The sequence below is a fragment of the Puma concolor genome, chromosome E1, assembly GCF_028749965.1.
Source record: "Puma concolor isolate L17-30 chromosome E1, mPumCon1.1.hap2, whole genome shotgun sequence".
In the NCBI taxonomy this organism is placed as follows: Eukaryota; Metazoa; Chordata; class Mammalia; order Carnivora; family Felidae; genus Puma; species Puma concolor.
In genome coordinates this window covers 60,905,765-60,930,538 of record NC_141680.1, presented here as the reverse complement: position 1 = coordinate 60,930,538, position 24,774 = coordinate 60,905,765, and the positions used below count along the sequence as shown (strand labels likewise).

Genomic DNA, 24,774 nt, shown 5'->3' with positions numbered 1-24,774 from the left:
TCTACATTTCATGCACACACACATGCATACATGCACGTGTATGTACACATGCATGTGCTCCTACACATATGCACGCACATGAGCACACATGCACATGTATATATGTGCACTTACACACATGCATGCCCTTACACCATGCATGCACAGGAGCACACATGCATACATGCATGCACACGAGCATACATGCACATGTACATGTGCGCTTACACACAGGCACACACCCACACATGCACATGAATACACACATGTGCACTCATGTACATCTACACACATGCACACGAGCACACACGCACATGTACACATACGTGTGCACTTGCACACACCCACACATGCACGCACACCTACACGGTGCACACGTGTGCACACATGCATGCACACGGCCACACATACACTTGCATGCACACACACGAGCACACATGCACGTGCATATATGTGCACTTACACACATGTGTGTGCTTACACAATGTATGCACACGAGCATACGTGCACATGCACACATACATGTGCACTTACAGGCACACACCCGCACATGCATACATGCATGTGCACTCATGCACATATACACACATGCACACGAGCATACACGCACATGCACACATACGTGTGCACTTGCACAGAGGCATACACCCACACATGCACGTACACTTACACATGCACGCACACCTGCACAGTGCACACGTGCGCACACATGCATGCACACGGCCACACATACACTCGCATGCATGCACGCGAGCACACGTGCACATGAGCACACATGCACGCACACGTTCACATACAGGCATCCATTGTTAATAGCTAGCAAATCCTTGTTGCCTCTGATGCATTTCTGAAGGTCCAGTTTGACCTCCTACATCTGCATAAAACCTTCAGACACACAGGTCTTGACCGCAGTGGATCTCTGGTGTGTCCTTAGCTTTCTGGAAATCCCTCCGATGGCCATTTGCAGGAGGAGGATTGGCTCACGGCAGATGGGAGGTTGGTGGCAGCGTCCTGTGCTCTTGGGGGTGCCTGCTGTGTTTGCTTTCACTGTGGATCATTCAAGGTGTAGACAGGACTGCATCCTCTCACCAGGGGAGGCCTCCCGGGGAGGGGAGATCATCCCAGGAGCAGCCAGAGGGACAGAAGAGTCGTTCATAGCGGCATACGGCTGGAACACAGGGTTGCACACGCACACGTGCACACATGTGACAGTGCAGCCCACAGACACAGGGAGGTAGTGTGAGGGGGAGGGAGACCGAGGGAGGGGCTCAGCTGCCTCGGGGACGCTCCCACTAATGCACAGCGTCCGGGGGCCTCGGGATGCGGCTCTTCTCTCGAGCTTGGCCCACCCGGTCCCTCGGCACCAACAGCCATATCACCCCTAGTGAGTGAGGGCTCGTGAAATCTATTTGTCCCGCAGACTGTGGTATAATTGCTGCACGTTAAAGACGGTTGCGTTTGAACCGGGCTGTGACCCGAGCTGGGTCAGCACAGACAAAGCTACATCGCCTTTAACCTGTCACACCCCTGCGCCCCTGTCGGGCCAGGTGTCCGCCCTGCCACCCCCCCCCCCCAGGTCAGACCCCACGCTCACTTCGCGGGTGCGGACTTCTCTTGCACATCTCCTTCCGAGCAGAGTGCAATGCCACCCAGACTTCGGGGACGCTCAGGGCACTTGGCACAGGCCCCACTCACCTCCCTCTGTCTTCGTTCTGGTCTGGCCCCTCGGAGGCTCTCTCTGGATCTTCCTGGCTGAGAAGCAGCCTAGAGCTGGGCTGGTGGACCGAGCCGCATGCCCAGCCACCCCCGTGTGCACGGGGGACTGTGCACGGCACCTGGCTCACACACACGGCATGTCACTTGATCGCACCGGGTGAGCAGCACTGGCCAGCTTGCCGTCCAGATGCTTCTATTTCAAGATCGGCTGGGCATAGCCCGGATCCTTCTCTGCGAGGTTGCTTTAGGAGATTATCTGATGGGGAAGAAATGGGCAGCAGGTACCTTTCTTTCACTGTAGAAAGAACTCGGCTGACTTTTCGCGTGAAGAACAGGAGTGTGTGTGTTGGGGAGAGTGGGTGCGTGTAAAGAGGGAGACACCCAGCTGGATGAAGTGTGGGGCATCCCAGAGACTCTTCTACTTTTTAAAAAACTGGTAAAAAAAAATGTGTAACATATAGGTTAGCATTTTCACCATTTTTAAGTGGACAGTTCAGTGGCCTTAAATACATTCACGCTGTTGTGTGTCCATCACCATCATCCGTCTCCAGAACTTTCTTCATCTTGCCAAACTGCCACTCTGTCCCCATTAAACACCAGCTCCCTGTGCCCCCTCCCCCAGCCCCCGGACTCCCCCCCTCCTCCCCCCACCCCACATCCCCCAGCCCCCGGACTCCCCCTGCCTTCCCCCACCCCACATCCTACTTTTCTGTGCCTACAGAGGTGGGTGGAGCCAGCAGCGAGTGGGGAACTCTCCCTGGGATCTGCAGTGTGGCCCCCTCTGCCCCCGGCACATGCAGGCTTGCTCTATGCGGAGACCCCTCTGTCGCCCGCTCCAGACCGTGCATCCCGCCCTCTGTGGGTACAGTTCTGCGGGCCAGGGGTTTGCCTCTTTGGAACCCACCTGGGCTTTCAAGCAGGTGCGGCCTGAGCTACCCAGCGGTCTCAGAAATCACCGGAGCGCCCCAGATTCCAGTCCCTGCTGGCGACATTGCAGCCTGGCAGCCGTGTTGGTGGCGGTTCATTCGCCGGCTGGAGGCGGCGGCAGAGGAGGCTTCCCCTGCACGTGGGCAGCTGCAGAAATCGGCTTGGGAGCCCTCTGGGGACAGAAGGTAGGACAGTGCCAGCCTCTCCTGAGGCCCTAGCTCCGTCACAGCCCCTCTGCCAGGCCAGCCGGTGGCCCAGCGGCTCCTCCTAGTCGTGGGTATTTAGGAGATGGCCGGGCAAAATGGACAGATGCCACCCTGCCGTTGCCCTCGGGACCCTCGGGACCCCCGGGACCCACCTGTTCCGTCGTGCCCTCTCTGGGGCTGTGCTTACCCTCAGCCCAGCCAAGACCAGCTTCTGTCTGCATCCTTGGGATCCACGGCACAGCCTCGGAGCAGACAGGTAGATGGACAGACGGATGGGCAGACCGGGCGGGACGGAAGGGGTTAACCGTGACGTCAACACGCAGCCCATGCACGGCCCACCCTCAAGTGCACATTGAAACAAGCCCCGAAGGGGGGGGGCTTCGCTTGGAAAGTTCCATGCCGATCCATCTTCCTGTGGGAAGGAGGAGATTATTCACCATTAAAAAGTAATAATAACGGTGTGGAGGCACTCAGCTGTATGTTACCCAGAAAGACGGGGGTAGGGTGGCGAGCTATTTTTAATGGTCTCCACGGTGACAGAGACTTTGTTTATGGTTTTTTTAGTCTTTCGTTCCTCAGCGAGGCGATTGCTGATTTGCGTCTTGTTAGAAAACGCTGCTGGCGAGCCCCTGGTGTGCACAGGAATAGGGCCCCGAGGGCGCTTGGGAAGGGGGCCCGGGCGGACCCCCGGGCCGAGGCTGCCCACACCCAGCCTGCGTGACCTCCCTGCCCCGTCCCCTGCCCGCCCCTGCAGGGGGGTGCCGCCTCCGCACGCCCCTCTGTGCCGACCACACCCGCTCCCCAGAGCCCCCGGCCACCTGCTCAGGGCAGCTGGGCGGGTCCCAGCGCCTCCCCCTGCAGCCCACGTGGGGCCAGCGGGGCCACTTGCCGAGGGCTCGGGGCCCAGGGCCGCCGGCTGTGCCGCAGATGGCGCGGCAGCTGTGTGCCCCGCGGAAGCCAACTCGCGCGGCTGCTGGCCAGGCCCCAGAAGGAAGGCGCGGGCCGGGCACGCAGGTGTGAGCGCTTCCTGGGCTGGGGCCCAAGTGGGCTCGCTGCTGGCTGCCCACCGCCCAGGTGTGGGCCCGAGAGAGGGAAAGAAGGGAACTGCCGTTCAGTCTGTGGGGTTGTGGGTCGGCTGGCACCGAGAGCGTTCTCCCCCCCCCCCCCCCCCCCCGGCCTTGGACTCGCTAGTCTGGTGAACACCTGCGTCCCAGGGGCCGTCGGCCACGGAGGGGACGGAGCTCACTGGCCTCACAGCCGGGGGCGGCGGGGCCTTCTGGTGCCTTCCTACGGGTTCGTGTCGTACGCCGTCCAAGGACCCCGGTGGCGGGCGTCATTTTGTGCTGCTGTCCCTCCCCCCCCCACACACCCCCCCCCCCCACACCCCGACTGATGGGAGGCATGGGGTTCAGAATGCCTCGTGGCTGCAGCAGGTGTCGAAGGAGAACCAGACCCTGCTGGCCTCCCACTCGGACCGGGCACCGGCAGGGCAACTTGGACACAAAGTCAGGAACCTGAGAGAGCGTGGCCCTCACAGCCCCCAGCTGCTCCGTAACGTGGGGAGGACATCTTGCAGGGACCGTGAGGAACAAGCGGGCGGCCCCCAGCGACGAGGGTGGCCTGGGTGGGCCGGGGTTTTTTGTTCTGGTCTCTCTCACCTTTTAGAAAATTCCATCTGCGGGTGATGCTTTCAGGAATTCTCCCTCCCCTGTTTGCTTTCCTTTTTTTTTAAATGTTTATTTCTTTTTAAAGGAGAGAGAGAGAGCACAGCAGGGGAGGGGCAGAGAGAGAGGGAGACACAGAATCCGAAGCAGGCTCCGGGTTCCGAGCTGCCGGCACAGAGCCCGACACGGGGCGCGAACTCACGAACTGTGAGATCGTGACCTGAGCCGGAGTCGGACGCTCAAGCGACTGAGCCCCCCAGGCGCCCCTCTCACTCCCGTTTTCTTAAAAATCAGCAGAGGCCTTCGGGAAAAAGCCCAATTTCCTTTTCCCTGAGAGAGGCTGGAAGATAGGCAGGGGAGGCCGAATGTGACGGGGAAAATCTGACGGGGTTGGGGGGCCAGGGGCCTCGGGGGTCCGCCACACGGTCGGCAGAGATCACATCACACACACCTGTACATGCGGACACACACGCATGTACGCGCATCACACTCGTGCGTGCACATATACACACACACGTCCACATTTCTCATTTAATTGTCCCCACCGGGAGCATTCATTCACTCGTCTGCTCAGCAGACACCCCCTGAGTACGCAGCCACTGCTCTGTGAGGCCCGGATCTGGCTTATCCATCGGCCTGGCGCACTGTAGGGACTCAGTAACTATTTGTTGGGTGAATAAGTGAATGAGTGAATGAATGCTCTGCGTCAAAGCACCGTGGGAAGTAGACAGAAGACTGACTCTGGTGCTGTCCTCATGGATTTGCAGCCCTGTCGGGAGGGTAAGGATGGGCGGGAACAGCCTTGCAAACCAGCAGGCAGGTAGTTACAAGACAGAGGAAGAGGGACCGGGTGAGGGGGGCCATAAGGAGGGACGCCTCATCTAGCCTGGAGGGAAGGACCCTGGAGCTGGCGCCTATAATCTGGGTTGACTCCACGGGAAGGATGTTCCCCTGCTCAGGAAGCAGTACGTGCAAAGGTCCTGGGCCCAGGAGAGCCTGGCTGCGGGGGTAACTATAGTCCATTCAAGAAGAGGATGTGGTGGGCTTGGGCACCTGCGTTTTCACCAGTGCTGTGCTATCACCCTGCTCCCCTCACCTGGATGCCTTCAGGGCACCTCAGTAGGTTGAGAAGCTAGGACAGACACACAGAAAGCAATTCGGGGGCAGGACAGTAATATATAAACATCACATGAGCGTTCCATAAGCCACCACTTACTGAGGACCGACGCTGCCGGGCGGTGGGCACAGGGCGGTGCCCGGGGGCACGGGAAGACACGCCCTGGCGGTGGTTATTACCCCTGCTCTTCTCTGGGGGGAGGGAACCGGCCTGCGCCAGAGGCGCAGTGGGCAATAGTGACTGCCCTGCCCTGGGGGGCTCAGAGCGGCCCACAGGCCAACCGAGGCGGGAGGGGCCGTGTGTGGGGGTCGGGGGCGGCTCCAGGCAGGAGACACCGCTTCATCTGGGCGTGGTGTTAGTGCCCTGCTTCCCCGCGACAGGTCACCCGCCACCCGCGTGTCCCCGGCCTTGGCCACGAGATGCACCCGCAGGGCCGGCCCGCCCGGTCTGGGGAGGACGCGCTGCCGGCTCTGGGTCTCGAGCCCACCTGCTCCGGGCGCGTAGCCACGGCCCTTCCCGGCTCCCTGCCCGTGCACGCCCTCTCTCGCTTAGACTTTTCCATACGGGCGCGAGGCATCACGCCAGCTGCCCCCTGCGTGTCACTTACGGATTTTGGAAGGTCGAGTACGTCGGGAGTCCGCTGGCAGCCGCCTTACGCACCACGAGAGTAACAACAAGCAGTAACTATTTGTTGGGAGGGCGCGGAGCAGGTGGAGCGTTTGCCACGTCGCGTGGCCGGCGGGAATGCAAAACGGTGCGCTGTTCCCCAGAAAGGCGAAAACACAGGAATGCCGCGTGGCCCACAGCTCCCCTCCCGGATAGAGACCTTCTCAAAACCCAGAACAGACGCTCCAGGCGATGGGCGGCATCGTGTTCGTGGCAGCACCGTCCACGGCGTCCAGGGGGCGGGCAGCCCGAGTGTCCGTCGCGGCTGAACGATGAACCGCGTGTCCGTGTGTCGGCGCGGTGGGACGGGGGCCGGCCGTCGGAAGGGGTGGAGTCCTTCCTGCAGCAACCGGAGGGACCTCGAAAGTCCCTGCTAAGCAGGAGGGCCACGTACGGGGTGCTTCCATTTATGCGGGGTGTCCCGAGAGGCCAGTTCACGGGGTGGAAGGGAGAGTAGTGGGGGCTAGGCTGGGGACTGGGCGGCGGTCGGGGGGGAGATAATGGAGAAAATTGCTTAAAAGGTAAGGGATCTTGGGGCGGCTGGGTGGCCCAGTTGGTTGAGTGTCTGACTTTGGCTCAGGTCCTGATCTCACGGTTTAAGGGTTCGAGCCCCAGGTCGAGCTCTGAGCTGGTAGTGCAAGCCTGCTTGGGATTCATTCTCTCTCGGTCTTTCCCTCTCTCTCCCCCTCTCTCTCTCTGCCCTCCCACGACACACACTCTCTCTCTCTCGCTCTCAAAATAAATAAACTTTAAAATAAAAAGCTTAAGGGGCGCCTGGGTGGCTCAGTCGATTAAGCATCCGACTTCAGCTCGGGTCACGATCTCGCGGTCTGTGAGTTCGAGCCCCGCGTTGGGCTCTGTGCCGACAGCTCGGAGCCCGGAGCCTGCTTCGGATTCTGTGTCTCCCTCTCTCTCTGCCCCTCCCCCACTTGCGCGCGCGCACGCGCGCGCTCTCTCTCTCTCTCTCTCTCTCTCTCTCTCTCTGTGTCTCTCAAAATAAACACAAAAAATACATGGTAAGGGATCTTATTGTGGAGTGATGGAAATGTACCAGATAGGGGCGGTGTTGCACGACATTGTAAATGTACTAAATGCCACCCAACTGTCTGCTTTAAAACAGTTAAATTTGTGTTATGTGTCATTTCACCTCAGTAAGTTTAAAAAAAAGCAAAAAGAATTACTTGACAGGAGAGACCATTAACTCAAGAAAAATGATGGTGATTATTTTATCAGTTCAGGTTAACCTGTTGTTTCAATTCTGGTTGCTATCCAGATGAGTTAGGGGCTCACTCGGCTACCTTGGCGTGCGTCCAGGGGTCCTGGGTCCGGGAGCCGGAGCAGGGGCTGACACGGCCCCCGGGGGGCACCGGCACGCTCGGGGGCAGGAGGGGCAGGAGCCCCGGACATTCTGGGCTTCCCCACACTGCGTGGCTTTCTCCTGTGGTCTGCCTCGTGGACTAGCCTCGTCATCCTTCTGAGCTGACCTGTTGGGGCACGTCTCTCCACGGTGAGAGTGTCCATTTGGAAGTCGCCGGTGCCACTGGGTGCTCACTGGGGCTGTTGCTCTGCCCACGTGCAGCCGGCATGGCAGCTGACCCTCGGTGGCCTCCCGACACCGCTAGGTCACAGACGGGGCAACAGAGACCTCGGGGACACAGGCACCTCCTGGGGTCTCAGAGCCACGGGTTGGAAGCTGGCCGCAACATGCTGGCTGCCAGAGCCCACGCCGTAGACAAGCTGGTCCCTGCCGCTCCAACCAGCCATGGTCCCCGGAGGAGGAGCCACTGTCTGCCCTCTGCCCTCTGCCCTCAGCCCCGTGCCTGGTGCACAGTGGGCAGTCACGCGATGTCGGCGACCAGGGGAACGAGTCCCCATCGCCCGTATTCTTACCAGACAAAAGCCTGCATTCAGAGCTCCTTCCGCGAGCCCTCTTGCGGGATGCGCCCCTGCTTCCCCCGCAGCCCGACAGGGCCCTCCCTCCTCCATGTCGCCCAGTCCCAAGGGGACCCCCTGTTCCCCAAACAACCCTTGCCTTCTGATTCACATCTGAGCGAATGTGGGGCCTGACCGATGTCCCAGCTTGTGAGCGAGTACTTGTGTTTCTGTCCTGTCTCTCCAGCAGAATCACATAATTCTGTGAGCGTAGGGGGACCAGCTGGCCGAGCATTTCACAATACAGACGTGCATCAGAGGAAAAGTGGAAGCTCCTGCCCCTCTCCCTGCCCCCTCCCCCCCTCAGGGGTGACCTCACAACCACAGGGCGGAGGTCCAAGACCTTTCTTACGTTGCCGAGGAATTTATTCGTTCACTCGAGAGGTTTGTGTTGTGGCTATTACTAAACGCACACAGGTGTGTGCGGAGGTAGGTACGCGTAAGCAGGTCTGGGACTCACCTTGCACCTCGATGGTGGCTCCGGAGCGCCCTCCTGTGGAAGTTCACGCGCATCCGTCTGCCTTGTTAGCTCGTGGGCGCTGGAAGACCGTCTCCTGTCTCTTTGCCCCCCTCACAACGCCCGGCATATTGCCCCGCACATGGTGGGTACTCAGCAAACATTCGGTATTGTCGGGTTGTCTCAGCTCGGGCTGCGTTAACAGAATACCGCAGACCGGGGGCCCACACAGCACACGTCTGTTCTCATGGCTCTGGAGGCTGGGAGGTCCATGATCACGGGGCCGGCTGATCGGGTTTCTGGTGAGAGCTGCCTTCCTGGCTTGTGAACAGCTGTTTTCTTGCTGTGTGCTCACACAGCAGAGAGAGCTCTGGGGCCCCTTCCTAGGAGGACACGGATCCCGTCACGGGGACCTCAGGACCTCATCAAACTGTAACCCCTGCCCTAGGCCGCACCTCCAGATGCCATCATATATGGACTTGGAGGCGGTGGGGGCACAGACATTCAAACATTCAGTCCACAGTATTGGTGTCAGCCCTTCCACGGAGGGGGTGGTCCACGTAAGCAAATGTGTTGTGTCCCCAGGAAGTGAGGGTGTCTGTTAATTGTCCCCGACCTTATGCAGATCCTGGGGCATGTCTCCCTTTCCGAAATTCCCAACAATTAGAAGTGATTTACTGGAGGGAGAAACAAGGCAGCTGGGGGGACGGGTCCTCACTGGTCCCGGAGGTGCTTGGCTGTCCTCCCTGGACAAAGAAGCTGGGGTGTAGGAGGGGGGCAGTTGGAATGGAACGGGCCAGCCCTAAGAAGTGGATATGACCTGGAGCAAGGTTAGCCGCCCCCCTCCCCTGCAGAGCGGAGCCATGGTGTGGGGGCCTGGGGCCTGATCCCATTCCCGGAGGAGCTGGGAGAAGAAGTCAGGTGGGGTTTGCCTTCCTCCTCCTGTTTATAGCCGTTAAAGAAACACAGATTGCAAAGAAAGAATGAGAAGATAATTTCTAACAACAACAGAAAAGAAACCAAGAATCTTCATGGTAGCTCTAGCCAGACATGGAAACAACCCAAATGTCCATCAGCAGGGGCGTCGATAAATAAACTGCGGGACAGTCAGGGAATATTACGCGGCAGTGAAGAAGGAGTGACTGCCCCCTTAGGACCTGGAAGAACATGGATGAGCCCCAAAAACAGTTTGTAGAAAGAGAGAAGCCAGATGGAGAAGAGCCAGATGGCTCCATTTACAAGAAGTTCTAGAAGAGACCAGACTAATCCGTGGTGGAGAAAAGCAAAAACCGTGTTTTCCCCTGGGAAGGAGTGGGGAGACTTCCTTGGGGGGGGGTCAAGGTCAGCATCTTGGCAGGTGAGGGCTGACAGGTGTGTGCATTTGCCAAATGCATCCAGTAGGACACTTGAGATTTGTGCATCTCATTGTAGATTTCTATCTCAAAAGAACGAAAAGGAACCGTAAACAAATGCTGAGCTGTAGTTAGTGACGAACGTCTTGTAGCATCTGTGGGGAAGCGTACATACGTCTGCAGTTTATGCGCAAAGGCATCAGAAGTAATGAAATCGGCTGAAGGGTGGCCGCGGGGTGGAGATGGGCAGCTCCTTGGTACAGCAGGTGTAGTAAAAACGTCAGGGGCGGAATCGAGGTGGTAGGTAGACGGTGTCCCTCCCAAACACCTTCAGCTTTTCCGTGTGTTTGAAAATGTTTATGATAAGAGGACGCCTGGGGGGCTCAGCCAGTTAAGCGTCCGACTTCGGCTCAGGTTGTGATCTCACGGTTCGTGGGTTCGAGCCCCGCGTCGGGCCCTGTGCTGACCACTCGGAGCCCGGAGCCGGCTTTGGATTCTGTGCGTCCCTCTCTCTCTGTCCCTTCCCCGCTTGTGCAATAAAAAGAAAATGTTTGTGATAAAAGGTCGGACAAACAAGCGACTCAGGGGCTCGTTTTGGAGGAACGGGGAGCACGTACGTCCCTGCCCCGGGGCCGCGCCTGCCTGCGCAGTGTGTTTGGAGTCCCAGTGCACCTCGGTGCCGCGGGCTGGATGGTCCTTGCAGACCCTCAAGTTTCTGAGACGAACCCGACCTGTGGGTCTGAGTCCAGAGCACGTGTCGGGTCCCTACGGGGAGGTGGTTTGAGAGCGTCTGCTTCTTCGAACACCCTCAGTCTTGTCCTCTGGGAATCGACACGCTGGGTGGGTGGTCAAAATACCCACACAAGAAAGAGATAATTGCCGAAACTTTGGTGTTTGGTAGGAGCGTAGGAATGCCGCTGGGCTCCAGGGACGGCGCAGTGCATGGGGGCTGAGTCAGCGGGCTGAGGCTTGGAAGGGGTGAGGGTGGAAATGGACGGTCCGTGCACAGGGTGTGCAGGGACAGGCCAGTGTGGAGGGCGCGGGGACGCCAGGGCCAGGCCGGGTAAGGCAGAGGTGGGAACAGGGGTCGCTTCCTGGCCTCTCTCAGGCCGACCCTTTGTGTCCATCTATGTTCCTGCCATCCTCCGGCCAGTTGGGTGCTCTGGGCACAGCAGGGGGGTGATGTCGGGCTCCCGGGAGCCACCCTCACTACCTGTGTCCTCACTAGTGCCTTCAGGACCCCGGCTGAGGCACCAGGGCTCCTTGACATTTCTCTGCCCCTTGCTCTGGGCATCCCCCTCCCCAGGCAGAGCTGGCTCAGGCCGGAGGGGTTGCGGGCGCTCCCTTCCCTTTCCCTGCCCGGCCAGCTGTCCTGGGGGTCCCCAGCCTTGGCTCTGAGCTTCCTTCCCTCCTATCCCCCCCCCCCGCCTCAGTCTCCTTCGGCCCTTCGTCTGGAGGGCGGGGCCTTGCCTGTTGGTCGGAATGCTAGGAGGAGAGGCTTCTGGACCGTGTGCCTGGAGGGAGGTGCTGGAGAGGAAGGCACAGGGATATGAGCAGTGATGCTGGAGGACGAGACAGGGGAGGGGCGGGGGACCACCGCAGGTGGCTGGACAGGCCCTGCCCAGGAGAGAGAGGCCAGGAGCATTAGAGTCCTTGCAAGGTGTTTCCGCCCCGGCACGGGCAGGAGACTGAGGGGGTGCAGGGTGATTGGGAGGCCAGCGGTAGGAGGTCGGCGGGCAGGTTGGGCGTTGGCAGGGGACTCTGAGCTTGCACCTGGAGCCCCCTGGAGGGGCCACCCCACTCTAATCTGCCCTGGAACTGGTGGCACAGAGTGACCGGTTGGGGACATGGCTCCACCCAGAGCAGACGGGTGCAGGGCAGTGGTGTCAGCCTGGCCAGCTGGGGGCCTCCAGGATGGTGTGGTCCCACCGGGGCAGCCACCCACCGGACCCTCCGACAAGCAAACCTCATGGGTGGGTGGGCGAGGGTCCTGCTTTCCACCAGACAGAGGCAAGGCCCAAGGGAGGTCTGGTTGGGGCTCCAGGTGAGGCAGAAGGGAGCCTCTTTCTTCCACATCCCCGCTCTGTGCTCTCAGGCCGTGGTGGGAGGGGCAGGGGGTAAGGGGTGCATCCTGGCGGGGCGTCAGCCCTCTACACAACAGAGTGGCCCGAGCACGGCCAGGGCAGCCCCGCGGCATCCTGCTTGCGTCCCGTGTTGGCTCCGAGGGGCTGAGTACACTGCACCTACATCAGAGCCGGAAGGTTCGCCGGATCCAACCCAGGGCCACGTGACCCCGGAGCAAAGTCCCCACCACTCGGCCCTTAGCCCCCTCTGCTCATGCGACTGTCGCCTCATACAGACGAGGCAGCAGAGAGCCAAACGCAACCGCGTTCACAGCTGAAACCGCCCCGGAGCCCAGCGGCCAGGCCCCCAGACCCGCTTTCCCTGTGCAGCTCGTGTGGGGTCCCCATCAGCCCCTGTGGCTCCTCCTGCCCTGTGCACCCCCCACGGCCACCCCGGACCGGCCAGTGCCCTCAGCCCCTCTGTCGCGAGCAAACAAGCAGCCCACTCCCCTGACTTCACGAGGCTCCCGGTTTAATTAGGTTTTCCAGTTTTCCTGCCTGTCCTGGGCCAATCACTCCTTAAAACAGCGGAGAATTCATTTGCACCTGCTGTCAGAAAGCAGCTCTCCCCAGTCAGGAAAATAATTAAGCCATCATCACACCTCAGGGGTAATGAGCCACCATTTCTCATTCAGTTTGCAGGTCCTTTGTTTTCCTCGCACTGGCAAAGGAGGTGTGAGCTAGATTGGAGTCACTGCCAAGTGGACCTGCTTCCCCTGCGCCCCCCTCCCCTCACCCCTCTCCGGAGACCCCGCTTCTCCCTGAGTGCGCGGCTGGCACGGCAGCCTCTGAGGACTCGGGGCTCTCGTCGGGGGCCCTTCTGCTCTTTCTCAGGCATCGGACTCCCAGACAACAGGGAGGGCGTCGCCGGAAGGAGACCGTAAGAGTATTCTACAGCGTCATAATGGATGAGCCCTCGCTGGGCGGCTTAAACCACAAGATGTATCGTCTCACGGTTCTGGAGGCCAGAGGTCTGAAATGGAGTCACAGGGCTGCGCTCCCTCTGCCTCTTGCAGTTCCTGGGGTGGCTGGCCATCCTTGGCGATCCTTGGTGATCCTTGGCATTCTTTGCTGATTCTTGGTGATCCTTGGCATTCTTTGCTGATTCTTGGTGATTCTTGGCAATCCTTGGGGATCCTTGGGGATCTTTGGTGATCCTTGGCAATGCTTGCTGATCCTTGGCGATCCTTGCTGATCCTTGCTGATCCTTGGTGATCCTTGCTGATCCTTGGCAGTCGTTGGCTTGTAGACGCATCTCTCCATCTCTGCCTGTGTGGTTGTGTGGCCTTCTCTCTGCCTGTCACATCTCCCTCTCCTTTTTCTGTCCCTGTTACTGGATGGAAGGTCCATCCTAATCCATGATGATTTCATCTGGAGCTCCTTACCTTAATTACATCCGTAAAGACTCTACGTCCAAATTAGATCCCATCCACAGGTCCCAGGGGTTAGGACATGGTGGGGGTGAGGCGGCACAACTCAACCCACTATGGGAGCCAAAACTGTTCTCTTTCAGGTTGTTATGTTCACCAGGTGCTCCCACACCTGAATACCTCCAGACTCTTCATCTGTAACACCCAGCAACCTGGACCCTTTCTCATGACCGCCTCCTTTTGAGATAGGCAGGCCAGCAGTTTGGGGACCTGGGACTGGCATGTCAAGCCACTGCATCCAGGGCTGGTTTTCAGCCCCACAGCGATGTCTGAATGGGCACCGTCCACTGGGCCAGATGCCGTGGGGCTCACAGATGGAGCGTCCCATCTGGAAGGTGACAGACCCGTCATGGAGCAGACTCCACAGTGCCCAGACCCCCAGGGCACTAGGATTGGAAGGTGGGATTAAGACAGGCTGGGGAGGGGGTCGTACCAGGTGTCTGCCCCTTTAAAAGGGACAGAAAAGGAAACTATGTCTCTCTCTTCCATTTTCTCTCCCTCCTCTGCCCCCAAGCACAGGGTGTCTGATGGGAATGCACGTAGCATGCTTCGGGGCACTTGTGGGTTCCCCCAGAGATGGCAGATCATGCCTGGTGACCCTGAGCCTCACCCCCTAGGAAGGCAGGCTGGCCGGAGACCCTGGGACGTGTCTGCCAGGAAGGGAGGGTGTGGGAACGCGCCCTTGCGGGCACAGAGGCCCTGAATCACACCATTAATAAACACGAAGATAACGTTTGTCTCGTTGACTCTCTTAAGGTGGTATCCTCCAGTGAGTGAGGGATTGAATGATTTCACGTGACCATGGTTCACGAAAGAGTGTTCTCTTCGGGAATGACTGGTTTTTCCTGCCTTTTCCTTTCTCCATTAGGGTTGAACTGAACCACCTGCGGAGGGCGGTAGTACCCATGTTCTGCCACCTGGTGGCGCAGGCCAGCCACCTGCTCTTAGGGAGGAAGGTTCCCAGGCTTTATCTTTCTGTGGGAACCTTCCCTGGAAGTCTCGGCCCCTCCAGCCCTTGTCATCCTAGAACTGGTTCCTGGGTGACCCCGATCTGGCTGTCTGTTGCGAAAGCAGCATTTCGAGAGGCTTCACGGGTGCAGATGTAAGAATGGGTACATCAGGTTTCTGTTTTGGATGTTTTGTTTTAAGTGTGTTTTTCTGTCTTGTTTCCTTGGTATCGGGGAGACCACCCCCTCCACGCGGAGCATCCAGTGGCTTCGGTGGGTGGGGGGGTCTGGCCCAGCTCAGAGAGTGCAGGTCTTTGGTTTTGGCCTCAAAGGCCTCCGGGTGACCCGCGCAGGTCAGGGTGGTGATGGGGGCCGGCAGGGGTCCTGGGAGAGGCCCCACCCCCAGTGCAGAGTGGGGGTCACCACTCAGCACAGGGACTGAGAGCATCCTGACGCCCTGCTTCCCATGTATCTGCCTCGTCCTCCCGGGCCTCCCCACTTCCGTTGTTCTGTCCCGGCCTTCTGACGTCTCTTGACCTCCCTTCGTCCCTGGTGCCCACCCACTCACCCCAGCCACACCATGGGCAGCCCCCCCAGGTTGGCAGGCTGAGTTTCAGGGCCCTGGTTTGTCTCTCCATGTGGACCTTCCCCGCCCAGAGAACCCTGCTCCCTCCCCGACGCCACCGTGACCCATCAGTTGTGGACTCCATCCTGTGTCTGTGGGTGACACTGAGGGGCACTGAGTCTGGAGGTCTCCGGACTCTTTCTGAGCGCCGGTGAGCTCTTTCTGTGTTCCGGAAGCTGGAGCTGGTTTGTCTTGCGTCAGATAGAGAAGGACAACTTCACGTGTTGTCCAGGGCGGAGCCGCCAGGCCCGTGGGCCCGAAGGGGGGAGGCGGGAATGTGATGAGCACTCAGGGGATGAAGGTAAGGCTTTCATCGTGGACGTGGTTAGCACTTGAGTGTTTTTCCCACAAAGTTAGAAGTGGACTCTGCCTTTCTCCTTTCTGTCTCCTGGGGGCGCCCGGCCTGCTGAGCACGGGCACGGCTGTGGTGGGGGGACTGTGCCCAATGTAAGGGCTCCCCCTGAACCACTGCTCCCAAGAGTCAGAGCCCAACACAGCCCTTCACAAGACCCTCAGGGAAACCAAACAAAAACCCCCGTGTTCTGCTCAGAAACGTAAGGGCCGAGAGGCTGAAGAGGCAGGTGCGTAGCTGAGTGAGCTCGGGCAAGTACCCAGAATGTCTCTGTGCCTCTGTTTCCCCATTTGTGAAATGGGGCAGTGTTACCCACTGTGTCTGTATCCTGGGGCTGCCTTACCAGGTGCTGCGCACGGGGCACGGGAAACAGTAGGAATTAACCCTCTCATAGTCCGGAGGCCAGAAGGCTGAGAGCAGAGTGTCATAGGTCCTGGTCCCTCTGAGACCCTGAAAGAACCTTCCTTGCCTCCCCGCTGCTGGCGAGCCTTGACCTGTGCCCACCTCTGTCTCCGCGTGGCGACCTTCTCCCCAGGTCTCTGTCTTCACATGGCGTCTCCCTCTCTCACAAGGTCACCAGTCACATTGGATCAGGGCCACCCTACTGACCTCATCTTAACCAGGTTACACCTGCAAAGAGCCCATTTCCTAACAAGGTGACGTTCGCGGGGACCAGGGGCTGGGACTTCAGCATATCTTTTGGGGGACACAGTCTGACCTTCAGCGTCCACTGCACGAGTCGTTGTGGGCCGGTTAACGCGTCCGTGTGTGGACAGTGGCCGGAACCGTCCTGGCCCTTGGTAAACACCATGTGGGGACAGCTGTAGTATTGTGGTTGTTTTACGGGTTGACGTTTCTGTTGGGAGCTCGGGCTCTGCACTGCTGGTGTCGGGGGCCGGGTCACCCTCAGTGGTGGGCGTCCCGGGCACCCTGTAAGGGTGTCGTGCAATATCCCTGGCCTCCACTCACTAAATGCCCACATGTGACAGGCAAGACTTTCCCCAGATCGGGGACGCCTGGCTGGTCCAGTCGGTTGAGCGTCCTACTTCAGCTCAGGTCATGATCTCACGGTCTGTGGGTTCGAGCCCTGCATCCGGCTCTGTGCTGACAGCTCGGAGCCTGGAACCTGCTTTGGATTCTGTGTCTCCCTGTCTCTCTGTCCCTCCCCCGCTCATACTCTATCAAAAATAAATATGCATTAAAAAATTAAAAAAAAAAAAAAAGAGTTTCCCCAGACGTTGCCAGATGTTTCCCGATGGTGTCGTGGTTCCTGGGTGAGAACCACTGACGTGGCCTGTGTGGCGTGAGGACAGTTAACTGTAAAAAGTGCAGTCACGTGGCCTCCTCATGGGCTTTACCCATCATTCCATAGTTGGTTTCCAGACCCTGGCCCTCCAGCCTCTTCCGCTGTTCCAGTATTGCTGTGCAGACTGGTCAGATGAGGCCCCCATCTGGGCCAGGAATCCCTTAGTGCTGGAAGCTCCAATCCTTGCTGGGGGCTCAGGAACATTCCGGAAGCCCTCCTTGTACAGAACAGGACCCCCAGGGCCCGGCAGGAGGGGGCAGCTCTCGGTGCTACCACATTTTCTCTTACGTCTGCCAAGCTGTAGACTGGTGGTAACGGCTCAGCTACCAGACCGCACTGGGGCCACGAGAAGGCCCCCGAGCCTTATCCTTATCTTCAGACATGAGTGGTAGCATCCGCACACGCGTGTCAGTGCAAAGAGTCTGTTGGCAGGTCCGAGAGCATGAATGCCCTGACGTCTGAGACCGGCCGGGTGCTCGTGGGCTGGGACGTTCGCCTTCCTAGCCCAGGGCCCCGGTGCTGTCCCAGCTCCGGGCTCCACCCACAGTGCCCCAGGTTGCTCCGTGCTGGCCTTGAACCCCAGGGCGGAGGGGCCATTCCTAGTACCCGTGCCCACTCCACAGAACAGGGAGCCTCCTGCGGACACAGAGGGTACCAGAGCCCCGGAGGCCCCCCTACCCAGACACAGAGGGTCCCAGAGCCCTGGAGGCCCCCCTCCCCAGACACAGAGGGTCCCAGAGGCCCCCCCTCCCCAGACACAGAGGGTCCCAGAGCCCTGGAGGCCCCCCTCCCCAGACACACAGAGGGTCCCAGAGTCCTGGAGGCCCCCCTCCCCAGGTGACGTCCACTAGGAAGCTGGTTTTCCTCAACAGCTGGACCAGTTCTAAAGGACAAGGTACACGGGACGTGTCCAGGTACATCCCTGACTCAGACCTTGTGACCGACTGACCGGCTGGAAGCTTAGCCTCGCCCTAGAGAGGGGTTGATGACAAAATTAACTGGAAATGTGATTTCAGTGGCCTCCTCGAAACGCCGCTGGGCATCAAACCTCCTTTTAGAGGAACGGCAGTGGTTTGTCTGCATGTGGACAGCGAGGTAGGAACGGAAGGCCTGTCTGGCCCCTGCACCAGCTGTGACACGGCTCCTGGAGACACCAGTACCCCGAGAGTACGCATGTGCGTTTCCGCAAACTGCTCCATGATCCACCCCTCCGGATGCGTCTTCCTGGCAGCCAGGGAGCGTTTCCCTGAGCCCAGCGCTGCTGTCTCTGTCCTGTCGGCCTGGGCACATCCCTGCTGTGAAGGGGGCTCGTTCTTGCCCACACCTCCCTGGCCGAGCTGTCACATGGCACCCGGGGCCAGCTTCTCGGGTGTGGCCCTGTGCACACACCCAAGGACCTGCCCTGGGGTTAACGGTCTGCTGTCCATCTGGAAATTCTAGATAATGTTTTAACCAGGCTCTGCTTTCTCCATCTCTGGGTACCTCCAGTTCTGTGGCCGGTTTCCTGCCCCAGCCTGGGTCCTCCGAGCACCAGGGTGCCTGAGGCCCGGGGCCGGCTGACCCACCACAGCCCTGCGTGACGTCTGTCGCCAGCATCTATGAGGACTGACGAGGGGTTTGGAGAGGGCCCGTGTGGGGTCGGGACAGACTGCACTCGGGAAGTTGTGGCCAGTCCTCCTGTCCCTGGCATTAACCCCCAGTTGGGCTGCAACCACCATGAGGGAGATGGAAGTTCATGGGGCCGCGTCTCTCCTCCGCAGGATGAGGCCGACCAGGAAAGGCAGGAGCCAGAGGGACCGCAGGGGAGGCCGGGGTGCGGACGGATGGTGTTTCCAGAAAGGGTGTTTTCTTTCTGTCCACTGGAGGCCAGTGGCTGGAACCAGGAGGTGGGAGGCGGGTCTGGGAGGAGGGAGCCGGGGTCCTGAGCTCAGCCCACGGTCCCCCTCCCGGTGACGCGGGACCCAGTGCTGGAGCGGGAAGCCGGAGGCTGGCAAAGCTGCGGGCACCTCTTTAGTGCACTGTGCCCGGGTTCCTGCCACCGAGCCCCAGCCACGGGTGGGGTCTGGATGGTCCCCGTGGTTTATGGAACGGCCACACCCACAGCCAGCCGAGACCCAGGCCTGGGGCACCAGCCCCCACGTTCTTGTGCCAGCTCAGACATTCGTGTGTGGGCTTCCGGCAAAGCACTGCCACCCTGTGCCTCAGCGTCCCCCTCCGTGAAATGGGAGGGCGGCACTCCCACCGCCCAGGTTGGGGAGTCCACCCACGTCAGCTTTTGGGCCAGTGTCAGGCGCCTACTGATGGCTGAGAGTCAGCTGTCGGTTGTGACGGCCCCGCTCTCCACTGTAAACTGCGGTTCTGGGCTCTTGTGTGGCCACCGAGGCCGGCTCAGGGGAGTGGACCCCGGGGTGAGGCTCACCTGTAGAAATAGCGATGTTGAGTGTGGCTCACAGACGTGGCAGGGTGTGCGTGCAGGTTTCTAGGATGTGGGCGTCCTCAGTCCTTGTGGCCGTGGAATGACCTGCCCCTTAGAAGTGGCCTTTGAGGGGGGGCGCCTGGGTGGCTCAGTTGGTTGAGCGTCCAACTGCGTCTCGGGTCACAATCTCACAGTTCACGAGTTCGAGCCTGGCGTTGGGCTCTGTGCTGACAGCTCAGAGCCTGGAACCTGCTTCTGTCTCCCTCTGTCTCTGCCCCTCCCCTGCTCAGGCTTGTGCTCTCTTGCTGTCTCTCTCAAAAATAAATAAATACTTTAAAAAAATAATAATTAAAAAAAAAAGTAAGTGCCCTGTTATGGCAGGCAGCGCAGGGCTTTGCCCCAGGCAGAGTCACCGCACGCTTGTCCCTCAGCCGGACAGTGCCAGGACCACACGTGCTCTGGTGGCCCCGCCAGCTCTGTGCCAGCCCTCGGTGGCACCTGGTGTCAGCCCATGATGGTTGGAAACAAAAAATAAATAAATAAACAGAAAGACCCTAGTGTTTCAGCCCCTGTGGTTTGCAGAGCCTGGGGCCTGGGTGCAGGGTCGATGCAGGGGTCAGTTAAAGCTCTGTGTCGAAAGGCCCTGAGCCTTGTGAATGGAGACCACTGTGGTGCTACTGAGATGGCTTGTCCAGCCCCAAGAATACTCCGGAATGTTGTGCTGCCCTGGCTTCACCTCATTGCTTTACAGCATCACCTGAAATTCGCCTCCTCCTTGGGATGTTTGTACTTGGCCCTTCCATGTGTCTCCCCCCACCCCCCAACCTCCTTCTCCAAGAAGAAGGGACCCTCTCTCCCCTCACCTACCGTGGGTCACTCCCTTAGTGACCGGGACAGCCCCCTGGGTGGGCAGCCCCACTGTTTGGAATGGCCGTGTGTGCAAAGTGACTCGGAAAGAAAACTCCAGTGTGACCTGAGGCTTCCAGACGCGGCCATCTGTGTATACTGGACAGGTTTCCAGTTTGTCCTCTGGCTGGAAGGGCTGTGTCTGCTCCCTGCCTGACAGTCTAAGAGTGGACGGTGGCAGATGGGCCGAGCACTGCAGCGAGAGCCTGGGTGGGTGTCGCAGCAGGCTGGTGTGGGGAACCAGACCAACCCACTTGCCCTCAGAGGGCCCGGTGAGCCCACGGCCCCACGGTGGAAATGGATTCCACTGGGTTTCAGCCTTGGGGTCCCTTCTGCATCGCAGGGGTGTCCGAGTGACTTCTCGCCGGCAGAGCCAGCTTGTGATCTTCTCCCCAGACCCAGGCGTGGTCCTTTCCCCCAGATGCTCGAGGGCGCCTGAGCCCACAGGCTAAGGAGTCAGATTTTTGTGACCATCAGCGTCCAATGCGCTCTGGCGCTGGCAGGAGCCCATGACGTCCCTCCAGCCGGCTCCGAGCACTGCCGGACGGCGCCACTAGGTGGCACCAGTGACCACGGCAAAGGGACAGTGCATCCTTCGGGGACGCAGGCTGCGGGATGCCGGGATTTTGTCCTGTAGCAAACAAGTGGGGGCGTCCTTGGTGGAAGAGCCCCCCCCCACCCGTTGCCTCTTTGCTGTTGGCAGGTGGTGTCATACGTGGTACTGGGACTGGACTGTGAAACCCCCAAATCAGTCTCGGAAACGGTTTTTGGGCTTTTGAGGAAAACGTGGAGCCGCTGGTGTCACAGCTCGTGGCGTGCTCCGGGTTACACGCCGCACCGGTAGTACCGCGTGCTGTTCTGACTTCGGGGAAGGGAGGTGTGTGTGTTCGTTACTTCCTACCTGCTCATGGTGAGTGTCTGTTGAGGTCGACGAGGAAGAATGGTTTCTTCTCGGAAACCCTGGCGGAATAATAACGTATCGGCCCGCACAGGCTGGGTTATGCTCAGTGGGTGAGGTTCCGCAACAGGTGTGTGTATTTGTGACTCACGCTGCCTGGCGGGTCAGCCGGGGCGACCCTGCATTTCTGTCCCCGGGGCCCAGGCTCCTGGCCCGCCCGCCCACGGGCTGCCAGCCGGAGGGACGAGCGAGGGTGGTGCAGTGCACACGGGCTGGGAAAACCTCCCATCGGAGAGGACACGCCTCCCCTGCTTTCCCATTGGCAGGCTGGTCACGTGACCGCGCGGCGGGGGCGGTCCTACCCTGGGCCGGGGGAGAGGGGTCCGAAGACGGTGGCTGTGCTTTTCGCTAAGGGGGAGTGAGGCCCTGGTGGGCGGTAGCGGACCCTCGCTGCTGGTCAGCAAAAGGGACAACGGGCTGGACGCGATGGTCGCTAGGCCCTGGTGGGGAGCGATGCCACGCAAGTCCCTTCCTCTCGAAAGCCACCTGCCACCTGCAGAGTGAGCTTGGGACCCAGGGAACGGGGGCTTCCAGGGGGCTTCCGTTGGGTCCCTTCTCTTAGGTCCAGGAAGGAGGTGTGCGGTCCTGAACACCCCAGGGGCCCCCGTTGCTCTACATAACCCCCTGTCCCCACCCCCTACGACAGAAACACGCATGCGCAGGCACACACACACACACACACACACACACACACACACACACACACACGTGTGCATGCACACCTCACCGTCTCGGCCTCATTTGCACGTTCATCTGCCCCTGGATGGTTAGCATGGAGCCTGCGCAAAAGAGGTGGCGTTGCTCTCTCGCTAGGCAGACAAGCCCCGCATTTGATGTGTCAGGTAACAAGGCGAGGGAAGTATTAGAACAATATTTGAGATTCTTAATAATGTTTTAGTGATAGGTAACTATCCAGAGGAGGGAACTGCGGCTCGGAGGACTTGGTAACCTGCCCCAGCTCTCCCCCGTCGTGGGAGGGGGCGTGCTGGGTTTAAAACCCTCCTCCGTTCCCTCCCTTGGATGATGCATGTGGTCAGGGGTCTGGTGAGCGGCGTCCTGGGACACCGGTGTGGGTGTGGTTATGGGGAGCAGGATGGATGGATAGATGGACACGGCGTTGGAGGGACTTCCGGGCACTTTCCAGGGTTGTCAGTCAGCACAGAATCCTGCAGGCTGCGGAAGCTTGGAAGTCTCTAGATTCACTCTTGTTCCCACTGCTGGACTTTGGCTGCAGTAGCTCCTGTGGGTCCTCTAGGGAGACGGGGAGCTCGTGGCTCTGCAGCAGCTGATGGGCGGACGGTGACTCGAAGTGTTCCAAGTCCTCCTCCTCCTAAGCGAGCATCTGCCCCACTCTAGAAGCACACGGAGAACGTGTGTTCGCAGCCCTTCCGTATTTGAAAGTGGCCTCCCACCTCCCCTGGGTCTCCTGTCCTCCAGAGCTGTCTTCTTCTGGGCCTTAGAGGAAACCAGTCCAGGCTGATGAATTTGAGCAGCTGTTCCCAAAATGTGGTCCCTGGACCAGCGATATCAACCCCACCCAGGAACTTACTAGAAATGCAAGGCGGCTGTTCCCACCCAGGCCCCCGGCATGCTGGTCCGCATCTGAGCTCCAGGGATGCTGTTTTGTGCTCATCTGTGTCCTAATAGCCTCTGGGGATGCTGGTGACGGTTCCTGCTGAGACCCAGCGAACCAGAGGCAGGTGGTCTATTACTATTACTATTGTGATAATAAATGTTTAGTAACAAGTCTTCTCCAAACAGAAAAGGAGAACGAGCTGATTTGTAACATTTGCCAGTTCCCGTGGTGTAAATCCTCCCTCCACAGCTGGTGGAATTGGGGCCACCCACGTGCCGTCAGGTGTCACAAAAAGTTCCTGAAAGTACAAACCAATTCCAGCGCCCTGTGACAGAGGGGACACCGAAGTAGCCCCAGAGACAATCCGGAGGAGAATTCGGGCCCCAGTGCAGTCTGGGACGGGATTCGAGGGCTGTGTCCCCGGGGGACACCTGGCTGCTGCTTGTTCGGGCACCTTATCTGGGGGTACCCAAGCCTTTGTGTTTCCGCTGCAGATTCCTGCATGTGTCCCCCACCCACAGACCTCTTGGGACCCCCAAGTTGAGCAACACAAGGGTCTCTCTCCTGTTTGAGGCAGGGAGCCCCAGACTCCAGGTTTGATTCCCCCAGACCGCCTCGGCACCCACCCTGCCTTCTCCGTGTGCCACTGAGTTCTCGGGGCGCGTGTGCTCGACGTGAGCGTGGGGCACGGATGTGCAGAGACAGGGCGCCAGTGTGGCTGGGGCCTCCCCTCTGCCCTCTGCTGGGGTCGGGACAGAATCCCGGAGGCGCCCACCTCCCTCACCCGGGCTGCCTCTTCCTCACTGTGGAGTGGGCTTTAGGGGAAACATGCCCGTCTGATGCCTGTGAGGGTAGGAAGGACAAAGGCTGGGCAAGGGACAGGCCCAGACAGGGGCAGGAGGGGGCATGTGTGATCCAAGGAGGATCTCCAGTATGTTTACCTTCTCACCCCTCGGGGGCTCCAGGCCTCCCCTTTCCCTCCTGGGGGACTCTTCTCACAAAGGAGACACAGAGAGAGAGAAAGGGGGAACAGTCCTGCAGAGGTGGTGGAGAGTCTGAGAGAGGAGGGCAGGGGCCGGCCTGGAGCCCAGCTCTGGGAGGGGCAGAACGAGCCTCTGTCAGGCTCCCCAGCCAGGAGGTAAGGATGGTCACCGTCAGTGTTTCCCAGACCAGGCTGGGACTGTGCCCTCCCTGACCCTGGGACGCTGGTCCCCTGGCACGTGTGTGAACACACACACAGGGCGGCCTGACCTCCCCCCTGGACAGGGTTGGGAACACACACCCATCAAGGTGGTCTGTCCACGCCTCCTCCGGTCTCCACACACGCGCGTGTGCCCCTCTGAAATGCTTGTTGCCAAAGGCCTAGGAGGCGTAGAGGCTCTCTAGCACTAAAGGGATTAGAAGACCAGTGGCCAGGAAGAGTAGAAGGGGGTTAAGGCAGGGCAGGTGATGCGGGCTTGCAGATGGGTGGGGTGAGGGGGAGAGAGGCTGGGGGCAGGGCAGGTGGGACCAGCTTGAACCCTGGCCTGACTTTCAGACCTTCTCTTTGAAAAGATGACCGGGGGCATCCGGGTAGGGCAGTCAGTTGAGCGTCTGACTTCAACTCAGATCACCATCTCAGGGTTTGTGAGTTCGAGCCCCGCACCGGGCTCTCTGCCGTCAGCACAGAGCCCGCTTCAGATCCTCTGTCCCCCTCTCTCTGTGCCCCTCCCTGACTCAGGCTCTCCCTCTCTCAAGAGTAAATAAACATTAAAAAGAATGCCTGGTCTGGTGATGGAGGCGGAGCCTGTGGGTGGAGGCGGGCACCTGAGCACAGCCGGAACCCCCTTTACTGTGTTCTCCAAGAAACAGGAAAGAGGCTCCGTGAGTTAAGGAGGGTCCCTCCCCAAGTGCTGGTTCTAGCATACTCCTTCCTCCCTGGAGTGCTTTTGGGACCCCGGGAAGACCCCATTCCTGAGCCCTCAAGCCCTTCTGGGGCACACCTCTCCCCGAGCCACAGCCCTGGTCACGGCCTGAGAACTGGGATGGGGCCCAGGGTCCAGGCCCCCCGGGCCATGCACTCACAGTGCTGGCCAACACACACACACACGCATAACTACATCACACATATGCACATGTA

General features: G+C 59.6%; 1 protein-coding gene across 4 annotated transcripts in view; it reads left to right on the top strand.

Annotated features, from left to right (window-relative positions):
- Positions 1 to 24,774, top strand: part of RBFOX3 (RNA binding fox-1 homolog 3) — a 417,949-nt gene that overhangs the window by 147,867 nt on the left and 245,308 nt on the right. The gene's annotated exons all lie outside the window — the stretch shown is intronic.